The sequence below is a fragment of the Triticum urartu genome, chromosome 4A (genome assembly GCF_056163025.1).
Source record: "Triticum urartu cultivar PI428250 chromosome 4A, HENAU_Tu73, whole genome shotgun sequence".
Lineage (NCBI taxonomy): Eukaryota > Viridiplantae > Streptophyta > Magnoliopsida > Poales > Poaceae > Triticum > Triticum urartu.
The window spans coordinates 617,812,529-617,829,750 of NC_141876.1; positions in this window are offsets into that span (position 1 = coordinate 617,812,529).

The window sequence follows — 17,222 nt, forward strand, 5'->3', positions numbered from 1 at the left end:
TTCTAACATTCGAATACAACGGGTGTAAGCCAGATTTACACACGCAATACACTTAGGTTGACTTGACGAGCCTAGCATGTACAGACATGGCCTCGGAACATGGAAGACCGAAAGGTCGAGCATGAGTCGTATAGAAGATACGATCAACATGAAGATGTTCACCGATGTTGACTAGTCCGTCTCACGTGATGTTCGGACACGGCCTAGTTGACTCGGATCATGTTTCACTTAGATGACTAGAGGGATGTCTATCTGAGTGAGAGTTCATTGAATAATTTGATTAGATGAACTTAATTATCATGAACTTAGTCTAAAATCTTTACACTATGTCTTATAGATCAAATGGCCCACGCTAATGTTGCCCTCAACTTCAACGTGTTCCTAGAGAAAACCAAGCTGAAAGATGATGGCAGCAACTATACGGGCTGGGTCCGGAACCTGAGGATCATCCTCATAGCTGCCAAGAAAGATTATGTCCTAGAAGCACCGCTAGGTGACGCACCCATCCCAGAGAACCAAGACGTTATGAACGCTTGGTAGTCACATGCTGATGATTACTCCCTCGTTCAGTGTGGCATGCTTTACAGCTTAGAACCGGGGCTCCAAAAGCGTTTTGAGAGACACGGAGCATATGAGATGTTCGAAGAGCTGAAAATGGTTTTCCAAGCTCATGCCCGGGTCGAGAGATATGAAGTCCCCGACAAGTTCTCCAGTTGTAAGATGGAGGAAAATAGTTCTGTCAGTGAGCACATACTCAAAATGTCTGGGTTGCATAACCGCTTGACTCAGCTGGGAGTTAATCTCCCGGATGACGCGGTCATTGACAGAATCCTTCAGTCGCTTCCACCGAGCCACAAGAGCTTTGTGATGAACTTCAATATGCAGGGGATGGAAAAGACCATTCCTGAGGTATATTCAATGCTGAAATCAGCGGAGGTGGAAATCAAAAAGGAACATCAAGTGTTGATGGTGAATAAAACCACTAAGTTCAAGAAAGGCAAGGGTAAAAAGAACTTCAAGAAGGATGGCAAGGGAGTTGCCGCGCCTGGTAAGCAAGCTGCCGGGAAGAAGTCAAAGAATGGACCCAAGCCTGAGACTGAGTGTTTTTATTGCAAGGGAAGTGGTCACTAGAAGCGGAACTGCCCCAAATACTTAGCGGACAAGAAGGCCGGCAACACTAAAGGTATATGTGATATACATGTAATTGATGTGTACCTTACCAGTACTCGTAGTAGCTCCTGGGTATTTGATACCGGTGCGGTTTCTCACATTTGTAACTCAAAGCAGGAGCTGCGGAATAAGCGAAGACTGGCGAAGGACGAGGTGACGATGCGCGTCGGGAATGGTTCCAAGGTCGATGTGATCGCCGTCGGCACGCTACCTCTACATTTACCTACGGGATTAGTTTTAAACCTCAATAATTGTTATTTAGTGCCAGCTTTGAGCATGAACATTGTATCAGGATCTCGTTTAATTTGAGATGGATACTCATTTAAATCCGAGAATAATGGTTGTTCTATTTATATGAGAGATATGTTTTATGGTCATGCTCCACTGGTGAATGGTTTATTCTTAATGAATCTCGAGCGTAATGTTACACATATTCATAGTGTGAATACCAAAAGATGTAAGGTTGATAATGATAGTCCCACATACTTGTGGCACTGCCGTCTTGGTCACATAGGTGTCAAACGCATGAAGAAGCTCCATGCAGATGGACTTTTGGAGTCTCTTGATTACGAATCATTTGACACGTGCGAACCATGCCTCATGGGTAAAATGACCAAGACTCCGTTCTCAGGAACAATGGAGCGAGCAACCAACTTATTGGAAATCATACATACTGATGTGTGCGGTCCAATGAGTGTTGAGGCTCGCGGTCGCTATCGTTATGTTCTCACCCTCACTGATGACTTGAGTAGATATGGGTATGTTTACTTAATGAAACACAAGTCTGAGACCTTTGAAAAGTTCAAGGAATTTCAGAGTGAGGTTGAGAATCAACGTGACAGGAAAATCAAATTCTTGCGATCATATCGTAAAGGAGAATACTTGAGTCACGAATTTGGCCCACACTTAAGAAAATGTGGAATAGTTTCACAACTCACGCCGCCTGGAACACCTCAGCGTAATGGTGTGTCCGAACGTCGTAATCGCACTCTATTGGATATGGTGCGATCTATGATGTCTCTTACCGATCTACCACTGTCATTTTGAGGCTATGCTTTAGAGACTTCCGCATTCACTTTAAATAGGGCTCCGTCGAAATCCGTTGAGACGACACCGTATGAATTATGGTTTGGGAAGAAACCTAAGCTGTCGTTTCTAAAAGTTTGGGGATGCGATGCTTATGTCAAGAAACTTCAACCTGAAAAGCTCGAACCCAAGTCGGAAAAATGCGTCTTCATAGGATACCCTAAAGAGGCTATTGGGTACACCTTCTACCTCAGATCCGAAGGCAAGATCTTTGTTGCCAAGAATGGATCCTTTCTAGAGAAAGAGTTTCTCTCGAAAGAAATAAGTGGGAGGAAAGTAGAACTCGATGAAGTATTACCTCTTGAACCGGTAAGTAGCGCAGCTCAAGAAAATGTTCCTGAGGTGCCTGCACCAACTAGAGAGGAAGTTAATGATGATGATCATGAGACTTCAGATCAAGTCGCTACTGAACTTCGTAGGTCCACAAGGACACGTTCCGCACCAGAGTGGTACGGCAACCCTGTCTTGGAAATCATGTTGTTAGACAACGGTGAACCTTCGAACTATGAAGAAGCGATGGCGGGCCCGGATTTCAACAAATGGCTGGAAGCCATGAAATCCGAGATAGGATCCATGTATGAAAACGAAGCATGGACTTTGACTGACTTGCCCGATGATTGGCGAGCCATAGAAAATAAATGGATCTTTAAGAAGAAGACAGGCGCGGATGGTAATGTGACCATCTATAAAGCTCGGCTTGTCGCTAAGGGTTATCGACAAGTTCAAGGGGTTGACTATGATGAGACTTTCTCACCCGTAGCGAAGCTGAAGTCCGTCCAAATTATGTTAGCAATTACCGCATTCTATGATTATGAGATATGGCAAATGGACGTCAAAACGGCATTCCTTAATGGTTTCCTTAAGGAAGAATTGTATATGATGCAGCCGGAAGGTTTTGTCGATCCTAAGAATGCTGACAAGGTGTGCAAGCTCCAACGCTCGATTTATGGGCTGGTGCAAGCATCTCGGAGTTGGAACATTCGTTTTGATGAGATGATCAAAGCGTTTGGGTTTACGCAGACTTACGGAGAAGCCTGCATTTACAAGAAAGTGAGTGGGAGCTCTGTAGCATTTCTCATATTGTATGTGGATGACATACTGTTGATGGGAAATGATATAGAATTCTTGAAAAGCATAAAGGCCTACTTGAACAAGTGTTTTTCAATGAAGGATCTTGGAGAAGCTGCTTATATATTAGGCATCAAGATCTATAGAGATAGATCGAGACGCCTCATTGGTCTTTCACAGAGTACGTACCTTGACAAGATATTGAAGAAGTGCAAAATGGATCAGTCAAAGAAGGGGTTCTTGCCTGTATTGCAAGATACGAGATTGAGCACGGCTCAATGCCCGACCACGGCAGAAGATAGAGAAAAGATGAGTGTCTTCCCCTATGCCTCGGCCATAGGGTCTATCATGTATGCTATGTTGTGTACCAGACCTGATGTAAACCTTGCCGTAAGTTTGGTAGGAAGGTACCAAAGTAATTCCGGCATGCAACACTGGACAACGGTCAAGAACATCCTGAAGTACCTGAAGAGGACTAAGGATATGTTTCTCGTTTATGGAGGTGACGAAGAGCTCGTCGTAAAGGGTTACGTCGATGCTAGCTTCGACACAGATCTGGATGACTCCAAGTCACAAACCGGATACGTGTATATTTTGAATGGTGGGGCAGTAAGCTGGTGCAGTTGCAAGCAAAGCATTGTGGCGGGATCTACATGTGAAGCAGAGTACATGGCAGCCTCGGAGGCAGCACAAGAGGCAATCTGGTGAAGGAGTTCATTACCGACCTAGGAGTCATACCCAATGTGTCGGGCCCGATGACTCTCTTATGTGACAACACTGGAGCTATTGCCCTTGCCAAGGAGCCCGGGTTTCACAGGAAGACCAGGCATATCAAGCGTCGCTTCAACTCCATTCGTGAAAGTGTTCAAAATGGAGACATAGATATTTGTAAAGTACATACGGACCTGAATGTGGCAGATCCATTGACTAAACCTCTCCCTAGAGCAAAACATGATCAACACCAGAACTGCATGGGTGTTCGATTCATCACAATGTAACTAGACTATTGACTCTAGTGCAAGTGGGAGACTGTTGGAAATATGCCCTAGAGGCAATAATAAAATGGTTATTATTATATTTCTTTGTTCATGATAATTGTCTATTGTTCATGCTATAATTGTGTTATCCGGAAATCGTAATGCATGTGTGAATACATAGACCACAACACGTCCCTAGTGAGCCTCTAGTTGACTAGCTCGTTGATCGAAAGATAGTCATGGTTTCCTGACTATGGACATTGGATGTCATTTATAACGGGATCACATCATTAGGAGAATGATGTGATGGACAAGACCCAATCCTAAGCATAGCTCAAAGATCGTGTAGTTCGTTTGCTATAGCTTTTCCGAATGTCAAGTATCATTTCCTTAGAGCATGAGATTGTGCAACTCCCGGATACCGTAGGAGTGCTTTGGGTGTGCCAAACGTCACAACGTAACTGGGTGACTATAAAGGTACACTACAGGTATCTCCGAAAGTGTCTGTTGGGTTGGCACGAATCGAGACTGGGATTTGTCACTCCGTATGACGGAGAGGTATCTCTGGGCCCACTCGGTAATGCATCATCATAATGAGCTCAATGTGACCAAGTGGTTGATCACGGGATCATGCATTACGGTACGAGTAAAGTGACTTGCCGGTAACGAGATTGAACGAGGTACTGGGATACCGATGATCGAGTCTCGGGCAAGTAACGTACCGATTGACAAAGGGAATTGTATACGGGATTGATCGAATCCTCGACATCGTGGTTCATCCGATGAGATCATCGAGGAGAATGTGGGAGCCAACATGGGTATCCAGATCCCGCTGTTGGTTATTGACCGGAGAGTCGTCTCGGTCATGTCTGCGTGTCTCCCGAACCCGTAGGGTCTACACACTTAAGGTTCGGTGACGCTAGGGTTGTTGAGATATTAGTATACGGTAACCCGAAAGTTGTTCGGAGTCCCAGATGAGATCCCGGACATCACGAGGAGATCCGGATTGGTCCGGAGGTGAAGATTTATATATAGGAAGTCAAGTTTCGGCCATCGAGAAGGTTTTCGGGGTAATCGGTATTGTACCAGGACCACCGGAAGGGTCCCGGGGGTCCACCGGGTGGGGCCACCTATCACGGAGGGGCCCATGGGCTGAAGTGGGAGGGGAACCAGCCCCAGATGGGCTGGTGCGCCCCCCATGGGCCTCCCCTGCACCTAGGGTTGGAAACCCTAGGGGTGGGGGCGCCCCACTTGGCTTGGGGGGCACTCCACCCCCCTTGGCCCTGCCCCCCCCTTGGAGATTCAATCTCCTAGGGCCGGCGCCCCCCTTAGGGGTCCTATAGATAGTGGGGGGAGGGAGGGCAGCCGGACCCTAGCCCCTGGCGCCTCCCTCTCATTCCCGTGACACTCCTCCCTCTCCCTGAGCTTGGCGAAGCCCTGCCGAGATCACCGTTGCTTCCACCACCACGCCGTCGTGCAGCTGGATCTTCATCAACCTCTCCTTCCTCCTTGCTGGATCAAGTTGGAGGAGACGTCTTCCCAACCGTACGTGTGTTGAATGCGGAGGTGCCGTCCGTTCGGTGCTAGGTCATCGGTGATTTGGATCACGACGAGTACGACTCCATCAACCCCGTTCTCTTGAACGCTTCCGCGCGCGATCTACAAGGGTATGTAGATGCACTCCCCTCTCCCTCGTTGCTAGATGACTCCATAGATTGATCTTGGTGATGCGTAGAAAAATTTAAAAAATTCTTCTATGTTCCCCAACATTAGTGACTTTGGAGTGACTCTTTGTTGCATGTTGAGGGATAGTTATGTGATCCAATTATGATATTATTGTTGAGGGAACTTACACTAGCGAAAGTATGAACCCTAGGACTTATTTCCTATCATTGCAATACCGTTTATGCTCACTTTTATCACTTGCTACCTTGCTGTTTTTATTATTTCAGATTACAAATACCTTTATCTACTATCCATATATCACTTGTTTCACCATCTCTTCGCCGAACTAGTGCACCTATACAATTTACCATTGTATTGGGTGTGTTGGGGACACAAGAGACTCTTTGTTATTTGGTTGCAGGGTTGCTTGAGAGAGACAATCTTCATCCTATGGCTCCTACGGATTGATAAACCTTAGGTCATCCACTTGAGGGAAATTTGCTACTGTCCTACAAACCTCTGCACTTGGAGGCCCAACAACGTCTATAAGAAGAAGGTTGTGTAGTAGACATCAAGCTCTTTTCTGGCGCCGTTGCCGGGGAGGTGAGTGCTTGAAGGTATATCTTTAGATCTTGCAACCGAGTCTTTTAGTTTCTTGTTTTATCACTAGTTTAGTTTATAAAAAAATAGAATTGAGTTTGTCTCATACGCTTCACCTTTTTAATATCTTTCGTGAGTATGATGGAAAGGATAATTGTGCTCAAGTGCTAGAAGAAGAAATCTATAAAATGTTTGGCACTAAATATTTGAATGATGAGCATGATTGCAATGTTGTTAGTATGAATTCCTTGAATATCCATGATGCTAATGATATGCAAAGCCACAAGCTTGGGGAAGCTATGTTTGATGAAGATGATATTTTTTGTCCCCCAAGTTTTGATGAGCAAATTTATTATGATGAAAGCATGCCTCCTATTTATGATGATTATTGTGATGACACGTATGCTTTAAGAATAATGATAACCATGAAACTTTTCATCTTGATCTTAATTTTCAATCACATGATAGTTATTTTGTTGAGTTTGCTCCCACTATTATTCATGAGAAGAATTTTGCTTGTGTGGAGAGTAGTAAAATTTATATGCTTGTAGATCATGAAAAGAGTGCTTTATGTGATATTTATATTGTTGAATTCATTCATGATGCTACTCAAAATTATTATGAGGGGGGAATATATGCTTGTAGGAATGGCAATAATATCAAGTTTCCTCTCTATGTGCTTAAAGTTTTGAAGTTATGCTTGTTTTACCATCCTATGCAAGTTGATTCTTGTTCCCACAAATTGTTTCATCACAAAATCCCTATGCATAGGAAGTGGGTTAGACTTAAATGTGCTAGTCATATTATTCATGATGCTCTCTTTATGTTTCAAATCTTATCCTTTATGTGAGCATCGTTCAAATAATCATGCCTAGCTAGGGGCGTTAAACGATAGCGCTTGTTGGGCGGCAACCCAATCCTATTCTTGTTCTTTACTTTTTGCTCTTGCTTAGTAATAAATAATTTATCTATCCTATGTTATGATTAAGTTTTTATGCTTTTAATTAGTGTTTGTGCCAAGTAGAACCTTTGGGAAGACTTGGGGAAAGTCTTTGCGATCATGCTGTAAATAACAGAAACTTTAGCGCTCACGAGAATTGCTGCTATTTTTATTTGGAGAGTGCTATTTAGTTAATTATTTTTTCAGATGATTAATAGACACATTACTCAGGTACATAAATTTATTTTAGAATTTTTGGGGTTTCAGAAGTTTGCGTTAGTTACAGATTACTACAGACTGTTCTGTTTTTGACAGATTCTGTTTTCTATGTGTTGTTTGCTTATTTTGATGAATCTATGGCTAGTAAAATAGTTTATAAACCATAGATAAGTTGGAATACAGTAGGTTTAACACCAATATAAATAAAGAATGAGTTCATTACAGTACCTTGAAGTAGTGTTTTGTTTTCTTTCGCTAACGGAGCTTACGAGTTTTCTGTTAAGTTTTGTGTTGTGAAGTTTTCAAGTTTTGGGTAAAGATTTGATGGACTGTGGAATAAGGAGTGGGAAGAGCCTAAGCTTGGGGATGCCCAAGGCACCCCAAGGTAATATTCAAGGATAGCCAAGAGCCTAAGCTTGGGGATGCCCCGGAAGGCATCCCCTCTTTCGTCTTCGTTTATCGGTAACTTTACTTGGAGCTATATTTTTATTCGCCACATGATATGTGTTTTGCTTGGAGCGTCAATTTATTTTGTTAGGATTTGCTTGCTGTTATTTAGAACAATGTTTTGCATCTTTTATTTCAATAAAAGTGGCATTGATAGCCTTTACTATGCCTAGGTTACAAGTATACATGTTGCTATTTGAAAACAGAAAGTTTACCGCTGTTGCTATAATTCCCTAGAAAATTCAGAATGTGATAAAATGTTGAAACCTTTTGAATATTAAGCTCTGATAAATTTACTACAGTGGGAATTTTCTTTCATAATTTTTGGAGCTAGGGAAGTATGGATGTTGCTGCATTCTTTACAGACTGTCCTGTTTAGGCAGATTGCTGTTATGTTTGCATTGTTTGCATATGTTTGCTTCTTTAATGATTCTATTTGAGGATAGGACTATTAAATATGCAGAGGCATTTAGTATGCAATGTTGAATAATAATTTTAGTGATTTTCTACAGTAGAGTATGATAAGGTTTTTGCAATGGTTTATACTAACTTATCTCACGAGTCCTTGTTGAGTTTTGTGTGGATGAAGCTTTTGAGATTTAGGGAGATCGTGGTATGAGAGGAATTAAGGAGACACAAAAGCTCAATCTTGGGGATTCCCAAGGAACCCCAAGATAATATTTCAAGAAGTCTCAAGAGTCTAAGCTTGGGGATGCCCCGGTTGGCATCCCACCTTTCTTCTTCAACAACTATCGGTTAGTTTCGGTTGATCCTAAGTTTTTGCTTCTTCACATGATGTTTGCCATTCGTAGAATGTCATTTTATTTAGTTTTGCTTGCTGTTTGAATAAAATACCAAGATCCGAAATTATTAAATGTTAGAGAGTCTTCACATAGTTGCATAATTATTCAACTACTCATTGATCTTCACTTATATCTTTCGGAGTAGTTTGTCATTTGCTCTAGTGCTTCACTTATACCTTTTAGAGCATGGTGGTAGTTTTATTTTGAAGAAATAGATGAACTCTCATGCTTCACTTGGATTATTTTGAGAGTCTTAAATAGCATGGTAATTTTCTTAAAATCCTAATATGCTAGGTATTCAAGATTAGTAAAAAATTTCTTATGAGTGTTTTGAATACTAAGATAAGTTTGATGCTTGATGATTGTTTTGAGATATGGAGGTAATAATATCAAAGTCGTGCTAGTTGAGTAGTTGTGAAATTGAGAAATGCTTGTGTTGAAGTTTGCAAGTCCCGTAGCATGCACGTATGGTAAACGTTATGTAACAAATTTGAAACCTAAGGTGTTATTTGATTGTCCTCCTTATGAGTGGCGGTCGGGGACGAGCGATGGTATTTTCCTACCAATCTATCCCCCTAGGAGCATGCGCGTAGTACCGAGGTTTTTCATGACTTGTAGATTTTTGCAATAAGTATGTGAATTCTTTATGACTAATGTTGAGTCCATGGATTATATGCACTCTCACCCTTCCATCCTTGCTAGCCTCTTCGGTACCGTGCATTGCCCTTTCTCACATTGAGAGTTGGCGCAAACTTCGCCGGTGCATCCAAACCCCGTGATATGATACGCTTTGTCACACATAAACCTCCTTATATCTTCCTCAAAACAGCCACCATACCTACCTATCATGGCATTTCCATAGCCATTCCGAGATATATTGCCATGCAACTTTCCACCGTTCCGTTTATTATGGCATGCATCATCATTGTCATATTGCTTTGCATGATCATGTAGTTGACATCGTATTTGTGGCAAAGCCACCGTTCATAATTCTTCCATACATGCCACTCTTGGTTCATTGCATATCCCGGTACACCGCCGGAGGCATTCATGAGTCATCTTTGTTCTAGTATCGAGTTGTAATCATTGAGTTGTAAATAAATAGAAGTGTGATGATCATCATTATTAGAGCATTATCCCAAGTGAGGAATAAAAAAAAGAGAAAGGCCATAAAAAAGAGAAGGCCCAAAAAAAGAGAAAGGCCATAAAAAAGGCCCAAAAATGAGAGAAAAAGAGAGAAGGGACAATGTTACTATCCTTTTACCACACTTGTGCTTCAAAGTAGCACCATGATCTTCATAGTAGAGAGTCTCTCATGTTAAAACTTTCATATACTAGTGGGAAATTTTCATTATAGAACTTGGCTTGTATATTCCAACAATGGGCCTCCTCAAGTGCCCTAGGTCTTCGTGAGCAAGCAAGTTGGATGCACACCCACTTAGTTTCTTTTGTTGAGCTTTCATACATTTATAGCTCTAGTGCATCCGTTGCATGGCAATCCCAACTCCTTGCATTAACATCAATCGATGGGCATCTTCATAGCCCATTGATTAGCCTCGTTGATGTGAGACTTTCTCCTTTTTGTCTTCTCCACATAACCCCCTCATTATTCTATTCCACCCAAAGTGCTATATCCATGGCTCGTGCTCATGTATTGCGTGAAAGTTTATAGGTTTGAGATTACTAAAGTATGAAACAATTGCTTGGCTTGTCATCAGGGTTGTGCATGATGAGAGCATTCTTGTGTGACGAAAATGAAACATGACTAAACTATATGATTTTGTAGGGATGAACTTTCTTTGGCCATGTTATTTTGAGAAGACATAATTGCTTAGTTAGTATGCTTGAAGTATTATCATTTTTATGTCAATATGAACTTTTGTCTTGAATCTTTCGGATCTGAATATTCATACCACAATTAAGAAGAATTACATTGAAATTATGCCAAGTAGCACTCTGCATCAAAAATTCTGTTTTTATCATTTACCTACTCGAGGACGAGCAGGAATTAAGCTTGGGGATGCTTGATACGTCTCCAACGTATCTATAATTTTTGATTGCTCCATGCTATGTTATCTACTATTTTGGGCAATATTGGGCTTTATTATCCACTTTTATATTATTTTTCGGACTAACCTATTAACCGGAGGCCCAGCCCAGATTTGCTGTTTTTGCCTATTTCAGTGTTTCGAAGAGAAGGAATATCAAACGGAGTCGAAATGGAACGAAATCAACTAGAGAAGTTATTTTTGGAAGGAAAGCTACCGGATGGACTTGGACCCCACGTCAGGAGCCAAGGGAGGTGCTCACGAGGGTGGGGGGCGCCCCCCCCTAGGGCGCGCCCCCTGCCTCGTGGGGCCCCCGAAGCTCCACCGACGTACTTCCTGCACCCATATATACTCACGTACCCTAAAACTTCCAGAACACAATAGATCGGGAGTTCCGCCACCAGAAGTCTCCGTAGCCACCGAAAACCAATCTAGACCTGTTCCGACACCCTACCGGAGGGGGGAATCCTTCTCCGGTGGCCATCTTCATCATCCCGGTGCTCTCCATGATGAGGATGGAGTAGTTCTCCCTCGGGGCTGAGGGTATGTACCAGTAGCTATGTTTTTGATATCTTTCTCTCGTGTTCTTGATTTGGCACGATCTTGATGTATCGCGAGCTTTTCTATTATAGTTGGATCTTATGTTTCTCCTCCCCCTCTACTCTCTTGTAATGAATTGAGTTTCCCCTTTGGAGTTATCTTATCGGATTGAGTCTTTAAAGATTTGAGAACACTTGATGTATGTCTTGCCGTGCGTATCTGTGGTGACAATGGGATACCACGTGATTCACTTGATGTATGTTTTGGTGATCAACTTGCGGGTTCCGCCCATGAACCTATGCATAGGGGTTGGCACACGTTTTCGTCGTGATTCTCCGGTAGAACTTTGGGGCACTCTTTGAGGTCCTTTGTGTTGGTTGAATAGATGAATTTGAGATTGTGTGATGCATATCGTATAATCATACCCACGGATACTTGAGGTGACATTGGAGTATCTAGGTGACATTAGGGTTTTGGTTGATTTGTGTCTTAAGGTGTTATTCTAGTACGAACTCTAGGGCCGTTTGTGACAATTATAGGAATAGCCCAACGGATTGATTGGAAAGAATAACTTTGAGGTGGTTTCGTACCCTACCATAATCTCTTCGTTTGTTCTCCGCTATTAGTGACTTTAGAGTGACTCTTTGTTGCATGTTGAGGGATAGTTATGTGATCCAATTATGATATTATTGTTGAGGGAACTTACACTAGCAAAAGTATGAACCCTAGGCCTTATTTCCTATCATTGCAATACCGTTTATGCTCACTTTTATCACTTGCTACCTTGCTGTTTTTATTATTTCAGATTACAAATACCTTTATCTACTATCCATATACCACTTGTTTCACCATCTCTTCGCCGAACTAGTGCACCTATACAATTTACCATTGTATTGGGTGTGTTGGGGACACAAGAGACTCTTTGTTATTTGGTTGCAGGGTTGCTTGAGAGAGACCATCTTCATCCTACGCCTCCTACGGATTGATAAACCTTAGGTCATCCACTTGAGGGAAATTTGCTACTGTCCTACAAACCTCTGCACTTGAAGGCCCAACAACGTCTACAAGAAGAAGGTTGTGTAGTAGACATCAGGGTGCCGTGAATCTGACAGAGCTTGTCAAGAATCTTGTGTAGGCCAGATGGTCCTTCTCTGCTGCCTTTGAAAGGCTTTTTTCGCTGACCTGGTCGAGAGCACCTGAATCCGGCGTTTACCGCCGTATTATCTGGGCTACCTTCTTTATTTCGACGCTTGTTTTTGTTATGTCGTGGTTTTCCATTGCCATCCCTGACTTCGGATGTGCTTGGGTCGCTGGTGCTGCTACGGGCCAACCAGCTGTCTTCGCCCGCGCAAAAGCGGGTCATGAGGCTTGTTAGGGCTGCCATTGTTCTCGATTTTTCTTGGCCGAGGTGTCTGGCGAGCCATTCATCTCGGACACTGTGTTTGAAAGCTGCTAAGGCTTCGGCGTCCGGACAGTCGACGATTTGGTTCTTCTTGGTGAGAAACCTGTTCCAAAGCTTTCGGGCGGACTCTCCGGACTATTGGATAATATGACTTAAATCGTCTGCATCCGGAGGTCGGACATAAGTCCCTTGAAAATTAGCCCGAAAAGCGTGCTCGAGCTCCTCCCAACTTCCAATTGAGTTTTCGGGGAGGCTTTTCAACCAGTGCCGAGCTGGTCCTTTAAGCTTGAGGGGCAAGTATTTAATGGCATGGAGATCGTCTCCGCGAGCCATATGGATATGGAGGATAAAGTCCTCGATCCAGACTCCAGGGTCTGTGGTCCCGTCGTACGCCTCTATGTTCACTGGTTTGAATCCTTCTGGGAATTCGTGATCCAGCACCTCATCGGTGAAACATAGGGGGTGTGCGGCACCCCTGTATTGGGATATGCCATGGCGTTTGGACGGTTGTAGTATTCGGTTTTGATTTTGTGCCGGAGCGCGCTTCCTAGATCCATAGATGGATCTGGTCGTACCTGATTTTTGGCGCAAGTTCTCACGTAGATCGTGTGTTGACTTATGTGCGACTTTGTTAGCCGCTCTATCGCGGTCACAAGGTGGTGGATCCGGCCGGTTGGCCATATCATTTTTTGGTTGCGTGGGCTCTAAGGCCTCATCGTCGAATTCAGGTAATAGCTTGCGTTTTGGATAGCTATTTGTGTGGTAACTTCCACCATACTTTGTTTCGTTGACGAGCACTTTGTTCCACCTGCTGTTGAGCATATCTTGTGCGGCCTTAAGCCTTTGTTTCTGCTTCTTCAGACTCCTCGCCGTGGCAATAAGCCTTCTGCGGAGGTTCTCTTGCTCCAAGTGCGTTTTCCGGGATGATGTGTGCATCTTCGTCCGGACTATTTTCCTCCCCAGACGGGGTTTGATGAGGTTTATCCTTGGCGTCGCTGTGTTCGGATGCCGGATCCGCACTATGTTCGCCGTTTGCATTTTCATCGTGCTCTGCCACCGGGGCGATGCGGTCATCGTTTCTTCTAGAGTCGACTGGACTGTTATTTCCTCTTGCGCTGTTATCGCTGTTTTTGCTATGGCGGGACTTAGAGCGGCGCCGCTGATGTCAACGCTTGGGTTGCTTGGAGGGGGCATCCTCCGCTGTCTCTTCGCCATTGCCCTCTTTGGGTGTATCCACCATGTATATGTCATGTGATGAAGTGGTTGTCCGGCGCCCTGTGGGCGCTAGTTCCTGTTCGTCTCCTGCATCATCGTTCATGCCGTCGATGTCTTCGGAGTCGAAGTTGAGCATGTCGGTTAAGTCGTCGACAGTGGCTACCAAGTGGGTGGTGGGTGGGCAGCGAATTTCTTCGTCGTCCACATCCCATTCTAGTCGGACATAGTTCGGCCAAGGTTCTCTTGACAGGGAGAGAGACCTTAATGAATTTAGCACATCGCCGAAAGGCGAGTGCTGAAAGATATCCGCGCGCGGAGGTGAACTCCATGATCGGCGCCTAGTCGGGTTCAACGGGCACGGATGTAAGCGGCTCGGAGTTCGTGGCCGGAGATGAATCCAGTGGTTCAGCGACACGACTCTCGTAAGGGGTGAAGTCAGTATCTGGCTCTGTCGCCACTGAGAGCGTGACCTTCGTGGCGGGGTCTATCCCTCCGCTTTCGGATGGCGCGATTTGCTCCGGATTGACGGCCAGAGTAGTTGTAGATGCAATCTCCCGAATACTGTCCGACGGTAGAGTTATGTCATGCTCGTCGTGACTGTGCGGCGCACCTGGCACAGACTCGAATCCGTCGAAAATCAAGTCTCCGCGGATGTCGGCAATGTAGTTCAAGTTTCCGAATCTGACCTGATGGCCAGGGGCGTAGCTCTCCATCTGCTCCAGATGGCCAAGCGAATTGGCCCGCAGTGCGAAGCCGCCGAATACAAAGATCTGCCCGGGGAGGAAAACCTCACCCTGGACCGCATCGCTAGCAATGATCGAAGGAGCCATCAAGCCTTACGGTGACGACACAGTGGAACTCTCAATGAAAGCACCAATGTCGGTGTCAAAACCGGCGGATCTCGGGTAGGGGGTCCCGAACTGTGTGTCTAAGGCGGATGGTAACAGGAGGCAGGGGACAAGATGTTTACCCAGGTTCGGGCCCTCTTGATGGAGGTAATACCCTACATCCTGCTTGATTGTTCTTGATGATATGAGTATTAGAAGAGTTGATCTACCACGAGATCATAGAGGCTAAACCCTAGAAGCTAGCCTATGGTATGATTGTCTGTTGTCCTACGGACTAAACCCTCCGGTTTATATAGACATCGGAGGGGGTTAGGGTTACGCAAGGTCGGTTACAAGGGAGGAGATCCCCATATCCGTATTGCCTAGCTTGCCTTCCACGTCAAGGAGAGTCCCATCCGGACACGGGACGAAGTCTTCAATATTGTATCTTCATAGTCCAACAGTCCGGCCGAAGGATATAGTCCGGCTGTCCGGAGACCCCCTAATCCAGGACTCCCTCACCTACCATCCTTCCTAGGTCCACCGGTGACATGGCATGGTAGTAGTAGACATATCTCTCTCTCTCTATCTCTCTCTCCCTCCCTCCCTCTCTCTCTCTCTCTCACACACACACACACTAGTTTGCATGCATAATCTCCCTAGAGAGAGGATGGAACATTGCTACCATAGGATATATTCCTCATATTGCAAATTTTAAAAGACATATAGTGATGTTGAATTCTGAAGTAAGTGTTGTGACATGACAAACTAATATTTTCTCAAATTTTTAGAGACATATAAGGTTTTTCATGATTATTTTCTGTACATTTTTGAATTTGGGCGCATATTATCATTTAAACACATGTATCACTGACGTTTTCCTTCAAGGGCTCATTTCATTTGCATGATTTCCAAATCAAAAGATAGGAAAAGTAAAGGGTTGAGATCTCATGTCCACTCTAATCCTTTTGCATTTTCTATAAAGTCTCGTGTAATGCTTAAGACCTACTTAGAATCCTTGGGAATTAAGCCAATATGGACAAAATCCTTAGGAATCTAGTACCTCCATTCATGTGAATCTAGTGACATACATAGCAGAAAATCAAAAGGATCAAAATCCTATAAGAATCCTAAAAAAATACTACAAATCGAATGAGTATTGAATCCTTATTTTTCACTACATATATACTCCAAGTTGCAACATGACAACCGATAGCATGTCAATATTGAAAGGCAATGTTAGGAGCTTCATGGTTATTTTTTTCACCACAGTTCAGAAGTTGGAACCATAATATTGTTTGAACATTGGTATTGTTTTGACAATATATTCTTGAATTTGACATTCGCATCATTTTTACCGCCCCACAATGTGCAGAAAAAAATTACTCCATCCGTTCCCAAATATTTGTCTTTCTAGCGATTTCAACAAATGACTATATACAAAGTAAAATGAGTGAATCTACACTCTAAAATATGTCTACATACATCCGTATGTTGTAACCATTTGAAATGTCTAGAAAGACAAATATTTAGGAACGGAGGGAGTATGATTTAACTCAAAAGCATTAGGGTGGACAATCTCTCAGCAAGTGTTGAAATTCTGTAAAAAAAACTATTTGCGAAAAAATGAAGAAGGAAAATAGATATCACGGACATTTATTTAATTTTTGTTAGCAGTAGGTAAACAATATTGTAATCCTTGAACAACTTCATTTCCTAAAAAGATCAATAGTTACCATGGAACATATTTTGTTTTATAGAAAAAATGATGAAGCCTTTTTTAGAGATGTGATGTCTTTGAATTTGAAAAGAAAGAAAAAAGAGGCAATGGTTGTTTCATGGTAGTAGTAATAGTAAAAATGAAAGGTGAAAAAGAAAACTGACATATGCCATAAGCGACATATACCAGACCGGAGGGCAGAGCAGAATGGCATCCTCCGTCCTTCTTCATCCCCTTGTCGTTGGGCCATCGTAGGAGATCGCATCGCCGGCTCCAAGCTTATGTAATCTCTTACATGACTTTGTATTTGTATGATAATCAATAACATCTCTTTTATTGACTTTGTATGATCAACTTTGTATTATTCAATTTTTAGAATAAAGTTTGCATTTCATTTATTTATTGCAATTTATTTGAAATTCATGTCCAATTGATAAAAGACTTTACCTTTTGCACTTGAGTCCTTATGTTATACTCTTATTTGGAATATGAACC